The 9,731-nt window shown below is 38.1% G+C and overlaps 1 pseudogene; it reads right to left on the reverse strand.

The window, feature by feature from the left end:
* Positions 1-738: 738 nt before the first annotated feature.
* On the reverse strand, positions 739-2,476 carry LOC112188862 (annotated as a pseudogene).
* Positions 2,477-9,731: the final 7,255 nt, after the last annotated feature.

A 9,731-nucleotide genomic window follows, 5' to 3' on the forward strand; every position in this document is an offset into this window, starting at 1 on the left:
AGCCTCAGGAGGCGCGCTTTTTAATTCATTGATTTAACCTGTATTAGTTGACATCATATATAGCTTTGTTATTCTCCGATCCATTTTCACGTCGGTAACAATGTTTTCTCTCACTTCCTCTGTTCTTCTTTTCCAGTTTTCTGTAATTTCTTCTTCAATAAGCTTCAGCTTTAAACTTGGACTTGTTGTTCGAAAAAACCTAGTCTATATATCAATCCAACTTATTTAAAAAACTTATATATAACAAAAATGCATGGCAGATGATCAATCAATATGCTTATAAAAGCATATTAGTTCCAGAAATCAGGACACCGTGAAGCTTATCAACCCAATTACAAGCAGTATACCAACTTTGCTCAAAAGAACATAAAAATGCGCATCACATGCTGTTTATAAATCCAGAAAATCAGGAGGACTTCTAACATATAGGTAATTTTATCTTTTCACATTCATAGAACAGCAGAGAGATATTGGGCTCCATGGCAGTATCTACAATCACACACCCTCTAGTAAAAGAAAGATTACACAATAAGAACTATCATTCCCAAAGCACTCATGTAAAATGACAGCTTGCATAAAAACTAACAAAGCAACAAGCAACAAGCGGCAAGCAACAAGCTTATCACAACCCTTAACAAGCGAAGAGTGAAAAGTCTAAAACAAAAAAAACCAACGGAAACACAGACCCTGAGGCTCGGCAAAGACAGACCAGTAAGCGACAAATAAGATTGGCAACGTCTATCTTTTCTGTAACAGAATTCGATTCACCAAATTGTCAAGGTTTGTGAATGAAGAACCATCGGGAGCTGTGACTTCTTCCGGAAGTTTCTTCCATTCCATGATTTTAGTTTTCATTTTCTTTCCGTCCTTTCCTTCCATTAACTCTCTAACAAGCTTCTCTACTTCGTCTCTGTTACATCATTCTAATGCATAGATAACATTTAACTTTTCTGCAGTAGAACGTGGTTCACTAGATTGTCCAAATTTTTGAACAAAGAACCCTCTGGAGCCGTGGCTTCTTCCACAAGTTTCTTCCACTCATGACCTTGCTCTTCATTTTCTTACCCTTCTCTCCTTCCATTAACTCCCTAACAAGCTTCTCTACTTCGTCTCTCTTGACGTCATTGGTAATTTCCATTCCGATCCCCCATTTGTTACAAGTATAGAAACAGTTTGTTTGCTAGTCACCAAAGAATGGCCAACAGAGCATAGGCACTCCAGCCGTTAGACTCTCAATGGTCGAATTCCAGCCGCAGTGTGTTAAAAATCCACCAACTGATGGATGGTTAAGGACTTGCTCCTGTGGGCACCAACTTGCTATTAGGCCTCTTTCCTTAGTTTCAGCTACCAACTCAGGCGGCAGAATAGCTGATTCACCAATAACAAGATCAGGCCTAATTACCCAGAAGATATGAAACTTGGTATTTGCAAGTCCCCAACCAAACTCTACAAGCTGTTTTGGTGTCAAGACAGCTATGCTTCCAAAATTCACATAAACAACTGAATTTTGCGCTTTGTTCTCCAGCCATTCTAAGCACTTTATTTCTTCTTTGCACAGGCTGTATCCGATATGCTTCAAAGGGTCATCCGGAATCTGACTGAGAAGTAATTCGAGAGGGCCAATTGCACAAACAAGTGACGGATCAAATATAGATGATAGAGCCTCCAAAACATCTTGTTCCAACGCATCAAATGTAAGAAACACGAGTGCATCAGCTTTATGAACTTTGTCCATCACTTCTATGACGAAGTTAAAGACGGTGTCATTTGGATCTGTAGTTCGAAAAAAGGATGGAAGATCCTTTAAACGAATATCTTTCATTCCGGGAATCCAATCTATTACTTTGTCCAGGAAACCATTTGTGAGACAGCTCTCATCTTCAACAACCAAAGTAAATGGTTAAAGAAAGAAAAATTTGATATGAACAAATTCTACTCTGTTCAAGATATAGTTAATTAAGTACTATCCATTCACCTTTTAATGGTGCAAGCCCTTTTTGGACCAAAGTCCGAAATTGTTTGAACCCCATGTAAGTGGATGCAGCAACAGTATTGAAGAGTACTATGGGGGCTCCAATTTCTTCAGCGGCTGTAATGGTGAATAATGACATGAAACCATCTGAAACAATGCAAGTCACTGGAGGATTAGTATTAGAATTGTTGAGTTTTACAAGGATGTCATGAAAAGGAGCCAAGCAATATTTCTTCGTGGATTCACAGAGTAATGTCAAGTCTTGATTGGCATCAGGATCAGAATCGGGAAGGCCATCCGAATGGTTTGAAACCGAAAATCAGCGATGCCATCTAAGGAGTCAGGGCCTAGAGATTTCAGAAAACGCTTGTGATTGAACTCTGTGTTGACAAAAGTGACATAAAAACCTCTGTGGTGTAGGAGTTTTGCAAACTTGAGCACACCCTTTATGTGGCTTTGAGATGGAGCTGGAATACAAACAGCATGAGGCTTATCCGAAGCCATTTAGATCTTTTGTGTATTCGTTTCAAACACTAGCCAATTATTTATAGGCTTGAACTACATCTATCTTTTACTGACGTGAGAATTGGCTTTTTAGTGGGTTACTTTTCGAAAGTTATCGACTAAATTTAGAAGTTGCCGGCTGAACCCAAAAGTTGTTTGTCCTTCTGGGGCTTCATGAAAATCATGCATGACAGCAGCACTGCAGCACAAATGTCTTCTTTCCTTTTCATAGATTGTGGCAAACAAAGAGAAGCCCACAAGGTTCGCATACATAGCAAGAAGAGAATCAGTACCTCTAGTGATGTGTCACATCACTAAAGTATGACCCTCAGCCAAGCAATAACTAAAACATGCCAGGAAATATGATTACCGCCATAAACAGAACCGAACCTACCCATTATCATCTTCTGATTGCATAACAAGGGACAACGGCATATGCTAGGCAACACTAATAAATGATGTTAGAATCAAATATGGACTTGTCACATATTATCATATGATGATTAGCTTAATATCAATCCTAGTTTAACATGGATATAGCTGTAAATCAATACTAGTGACTTAATGAAGCAGTGTATCAGTTCATTAAGGATAGTAATCTATTGCTTAGTCTACAAGAAAGGCTACAAGATTGTGATACATTAGGAATCTAACTAGGAAACCTAATCCGATAAGGAATGCTTTAATGGGAAGCTTCTTGAGGTTTAAGTATCCTATATATATGGATGAACTGGTCTCTGTTACCACCACGTTTTGCATATTGTTCTGTCAATTAATAAGCAAGTTGGTAAGTAACAGAAGGCCATCTTCAAGTGATTATTGTTGTGCAGCTGCAGAGATGGAATCTATGCCAGTTATTGCTAAAGGTAAGACTTGATCCTTGTATGATTGTTGTCGAGCTTGTATGCATATGATTGTGAGCATGAAGTTATGGTTTTATAAATGAAGCAAGAACCAAAGCCCATAGTAGAGAGAACACGAAGCAAGCCCACCTTTAGTTCTGCTCACTTCCTATGTTTATCCTCTATAACAAAATGGAGATTTTTACAGTCCGCACAAGACTAGAAGAACATACTTCTAGTTTTAACCACGCTTATTCTTTTCTGGTTTTTACTCTTCGTGCACAAAGAAAAAGGGAAATTATCAATAAGAACATAATTCCAGAAATCGCATGAAGGACAGAAGGAGCACATGTCATATACCGCAATACGTATCTATGATGGTTTGCTTGTAATTCATTTTGCTGGAAGGAATTCTTTCTTCAATATCATGGACAACCAACTATCAATCATACCGGACCACTGCACAACCACATTACCAAATTAACTCGGCCGAAAGATTTTAAGCTTGAAAACGACTACTTTCTTGAGACTAACAAATTTAACATGTACCTTTCAAACATCACTACCAGAAAATTGTTTAAGGAAAAGAGAATTGTAGAGAGAATTGGGAGAATAGTTGTGTATTTCATTGATAATAGGAGCCTCCATATATAGGGAGTACAAGTACATAATCTTTGAGTACAAAGAATCATATTCTAATTAGAACTAGGAATCTAGAACATTCTCTCCTATTACAACTATAGAAAGTAATCATATTTTGGTAAAGCACACACAAAATCCTGATATCTTTCAACACTCCCCCTTATGCAGTCCAAACGAGATGTCATCGTGACACCATGGTGCTTTAAATGCTACCTTATTAAAAACCTTGCTGGAGTAATAAAAACTCTATGGGACAAAAACAACCTCGAGGAGAAGAAAAAGAGTACAACATGCCCTTCACTGTTCGAGATCAAACATGTAGACATCATGCCTCCCCCTGATTGCTACAATCATGGGAGTTCGGATAACTTTCTTAATCCAATGTTCTTCACATGTTTCTCAAATGTGGATTTAGGTAATGATTTAGTGAATAATTCCGCTACATTATCCTCAGATCGATTAATTCACTTCAATCTTTAGAAGTGATTGTTATTTGCTTATTTATAAAATAACTTAGGCTATGTATGCTTGGTGTTGTCACCCATGATGAAACCTTGCTTCATTATTCAATGCAAGTTACATTATCCTCATAAATGCACGTGGGTTTATCTGTAGTAGACTTCAAACCACAAGTTTTTCGAATATGTCCAACTATGGATCTCAACCATATGCATTCATGAATTACTTTGTAAAGAACAATAATCTTTTCATGATTCAAAGAAGTAGCGACAAGGGTCTACTTTGTATACCTTCAAGATATCGCTGTGCTTCCCATGGTAAAGACATAACCATTTTAGGAACTAACTTTGTGAGGGTCAGAGAGGTACCCTGCATCAGCAAAACCCATCAAAACGTCACCATCATTGTGACGGAGGGAGGGAGGACGCTAGCCACCCTTGGTGGTGGGAGTGTCGTCGACACCGTAGGTGGCGGTGTGGATAGTAGCCTTCGGACCGATGGAGTCCAAATCCATTCTTTCGTCCTTTGTTTTCTCTCTGTAGGGATAGAACAAGCTCATATCTTAAGTATCAAAAGATTGTCTTTTACACCAATCCAATGACATCGCGTTGGCGCAGGGCTACATATAGCCAACAAGTTCACAACAAATGAGGCGTCCGGTCTTGCATTATGCTAAGTACAATAATTTGCCTATTGCTCTTAGGTAAGCACTTTTGCTATTAACACGTCTTTGTCATCATCCCTGGGACGAAACTGATCCCTCATAGGGTCAAGACTACGAACGATCATGGGAGTGCATCTTGAATTTAACAAAAATTCCTAAGCATCCATTGTCACTATATACAAGTTCTAAATCTAGATAAAACCCTGTTCTCCCAAGGTCATTAATCCTAAACTTGGATTTCAGTTGTTCAGCGGTTTTTCTTACCAATTATGTTTATCAACATAGACCGCGATAATTGTAAGTCTAGAGCTTGTCATGAAAACGCACAGGCATAGTTCATCATATCCCTTCCTAATCTAGTAGTCACTTAGTGAGCGTTGCATCCTCATTGCAAACGTGTTTCGTGGTTTAGAGCCACTTGATTTGGATAAATAAAGTCCATTAGGGACCTTCATGTATATTTTCATATCTAGATCCCCATAAAGATACTTAATGACCACATTCATAAGCTACATGTTCAGTTATTTGGAAACTACCAAATTGACAAAGTAGTGGAGCGCGATGACATCCCTTACGAGAGAATATATCTTCTTGTAGTCGATTCCAGGGCATTGTGAGAAGCCTTGCGCCATGAGGCGAGTCTACATTTTTTTTCTTTCTCATCACGCTTTTTAACAAAGACCTATTTATGTTAACAGGTTTTATGTCAGGAGGTGTTGACATCTCAAGCGGAAATCCTTCCTCTTCGTTAGTGAATCAAATTCAACCTAGATCGCGTCTTTCCATTTATGTCAATTTTCTCTATGTTGGTATTCCTCAATGGAGTAAGGTGTTGTTAACATTGATGCCACCTCAAGTGCTAGAGGTACAAGTTATAGAATAAGGGATTAAGTAAGGATGTCGAACCCACGAGGATTGGTAAATCCTTTCCTAGATAGGGAAAACCTAAGGAAAAACTAGAAGAATATGCAAATGTACAATCACAAACAAAGGCTCACAAGTGAACCAAAGTTCATAGTGAGTATGTGCAAGATGGTGTGTAGAGATTTGATTTTGATTTTCAGATTGGTTTCTATTCAAATTGAAACAATGAAAGCAAGTAATATAAAAACTAAGCTAAATTAAACAAGTTGTTATCAAATGGATGGGAGTTAGGGCATCGGGTTTCACCTTTTGCCTCCCTTGCAAGCATTAAAGCAATTGAATATGAATGATGCAAAGCTAATTGTCTAATTACCCTCTTAGCATATGGATAGGAGTACTAAGGCTTAAACTCCTTTCATTTTATTAACTCTAACCGGATAAGTCTAGAGCTAACTACCTAGAGACAAATTCAATTACAGGACAGGTCTCAATTCTTTACCGGTAAATTCATAAAGCTTAGAGTTTAGATAACCAAGCAAGCAAACTAATCCTATCTCTAGGTGATTTTAGCTCACTGCCCTCACATGCACACATGGTGTGCTTTCATGCTCCCTAGGAAAAAACTTCATGTCATGGCAAACACATAACTCAAATTGATTAGGTCTAAGTAATGCATTCAACTATTGACTTAGCAAGTGAGAATGACAACATGAATTTGCATCAATTTATAAACAAAAGCATCAATATAAGCAAGTTTGGCTAGGGCTTTCAACCCTAGCCCCAACTAATTCACTACTCACACATAGCTAGATACACAAGCTTCAACATTCTATTAAACATCAAATACATAAAGAGATAGGGAGTAAAGGGTGACTATTGATAATGCTAGAAGAGGTGGTGGACATGGGTCTCCTTCTCCTTTCTCCAAGCTCTTGATATTGGTAAGAATAGTGAAATTTGGAATCTCTAAGGTAAGTTGTGGTGTTGAGTGGTGGAGGAAATGGAGGTTGTAGTGGTGGAAATGGTGGTTTTAGTGGAGGAGATGGTGGTTTTAGTGGTGGAAATGGTGGTGTCTTCTCTAGAGAGAAAATGGATCTTGGATAGGATGAAGATAATTGAATGGAGTCAAGAATGCTAAATAATTGGTCTTTGGCCTCTCTTTGACCAGCTATGTATGTCCTCTATGGTCCCAAAGTGAGCAAGAGATGCTCTTACACCATTGTCCCAAATTGGCAAGGTGACAAAATGACAAGGTGTAGGAGATATTTGAATTTCAAGTGATGGGAGATTCTCATCACCATGGTCCTCCTTTGCAGGAGAAAAGACCCTCCATGAGTGGCGGCTCGAGGGAAAAGTCGCTAGAAAAGTTTGCCGGAAAAATCGATTTGCAATTTTCTTCCAATCTCCGTGTCTTCTTCCCATAGCTTCAAATCTCCGCATTTCAAGGCTCAAATAGTCATTTTATTCTCAATGCAAGGTTTCCTACAAATAAAAGGAAATGGATTAAAAATGGCAAAATAACATGGCAGACAAATCAATTTTCATAATTATGGGGCACAATTGCATAAGTAATTTGTGACTCAACAGGTGCAATGTCATTGGTCTCAATAATCCTACATCCTCATATACACTAGTGTAGTTTGTAGAGATCTCTATATTCTCAATAATTAGTTATAACATTGAGGCGTCCCCAACAATGTCTATTGGACATAACCATAATCCAAAATATTCTCATGAGACGGACTTTAAGTATCAATGAACAATGGATCAGGTTGTGCCAAACTCGCTCACTTCATAGGGCGAGAATCCATCAAACCTATGGGTCTCCTACGCTCTCAAACCTATGGCTTGTGATGTCATTATGCCACTTTGTGGCATCACCATGCCACACTATCCATGGCAGCAGCGCCGTGCCTAACTCCTTTGGGTGGTGCCATGTCCTCTTGAGGGGACATCTATCCTTGCAAGCATGTTTGCAATAGGTATATGTGTGATTACACATATTTTTATGCTCGTAATTACGTTCTAAATACTAGAATTAAGCTAATCTCCAAAGTAATAATTATGTAATTAATATATTTTTATTTATATAGTAGTAAATAAGCGGAGTTGTGGATTTCGGAAGAAGTTGTGCAAAATTAGAGCAGAATGGGGTTTTCGACAAAAAGACGAAAAGTCAACTGATGTCTTCGGGTCAACTAAGTCAACTTGGCCCAATAGCAAGAAGTCCGAGATCCAAGACCAAAGAAACACACAAGTGAAGACCCAAGCCCATTTGTATTACATCATTGTATTCAAATTTCAAATTCAAAATTGATGTAATAACAATAATAATTTGTGTTCACACTAGGCACACACTCACTTACACTTTTGCCCTCCTATTTTCTTGATATTTTCCAAAAAAAATTCTATACTTCTAATTCTCTACATTTTTATTAAGTTGTTTTAGTCTTTTCATTTTACCTATTTTCTACTTGTTTTTGAGCCCTTGGATCTAGGGTACAAGTCCAATCTTGACCCTAGAACCCAAGGGGGTATTTAAACACCTTTGCACACACATTGCACAAGCTTAAGACTCAATTATTTCTACCCCTAGGTCTTTTGGCCTAATTTAGAGACCTCTCCTCCATTTTTCCATCTTCTCTCTCAAACTCTCTCTCCTTCATTTTTAGATCTCTTATCATTTTCTCTCAAAATTGGAAGGAGCAATTGAGGGGCTTTCACTTCACATCATCAAGGCTTCATCAACACAAAGGATTTTGGCTTTGGTAAAGAGTGGGGGCTTAATATCAAGTTGGGTTCATGTTTGCCTATAGCAAATTGTGAGCTTAATTTGTGTTCCCTCTCTCTTCTATCATTTCACTTAATTTCTTATATATTGGATGATGTATTTGAGTATATGATTATACGCATTTATATGAGTATAATTATATCTAAAGCACTAGAATTAAGTCAATCCTCATGTCAATTAATATGTAATTAATCTATTTTTATTTATTTTGTAGAAAATAAGCGAAATTGAGGAAACGAGATAAAATTGTGTGAAATTGGAGCAAATTAGAGTTTCCGACAAAATGACGAAATTGTCAATGCGGGTCAACCGTGGTCAATGCCATCAAGGGAGCGGAATTCAATTACCTCCGGTAGTATGTGCGGAATCGCATTGAGAAGAGAGCAGAAAGTAGAAGAAGAAAAGAAGAAGAAGAAAGAAATTAGAAAAAGAGAGAGAAAGAAAAAAAAAAATTCCTACCCTGACGTCATCATGACGTGATGACGTCAGCAGTACCACCATCAGTTTTCCTCCCCTTTCTTTTCCGTCACGTGGCTGCAGTTCTCTTCCCTTTTTTTCTTTCTTTTTCCTTTTTTTCTTTTCCTCTCTCCTTTCTTGTTTTGCCAGCTAGCATCTCATCTATCTCTTCCTCTCTTAAAAGCCACATAGACCACCCATATAATTAAACTAAGGATAATTCTTTCTTCTCCCTCACGCCCAGGCCACACATCTCTCTGCAATTACATTTCTTCTTCTCCTCTTTAAGGCCGAACCAGCATACCACATCCCCCTCTCTCCATTTTTTTTATTCTCCCTTTGCTGCCGCACACCACCAACACATCTCCACATCTTATTTCTCTTCTTTTCACTCACACCCATCTATTCTAATCCTCATCAATTTGAAGGAGATTCACAAGGAAAAACACTTCAAGCGTAAGCGGTTTAATCACCACTTGGGTAAAAGGGAGAGATTATAATTCCAAGGCTTGTTATGTTTGCTTTTTAGCATTTGTA

Source organism: Rosa chinensis, chromosome 2 (assembly GCF_002994745.2).
Source record: "Rosa chinensis cultivar Old Blush chromosome 2, RchiOBHm-V2, whole genome shotgun sequence".
Classification (NCBI taxonomy): domain Eukaryota; kingdom Viridiplantae; phylum Streptophyta; class Magnoliopsida; order Rosales; family Rosaceae; genus Rosa; species Rosa chinensis.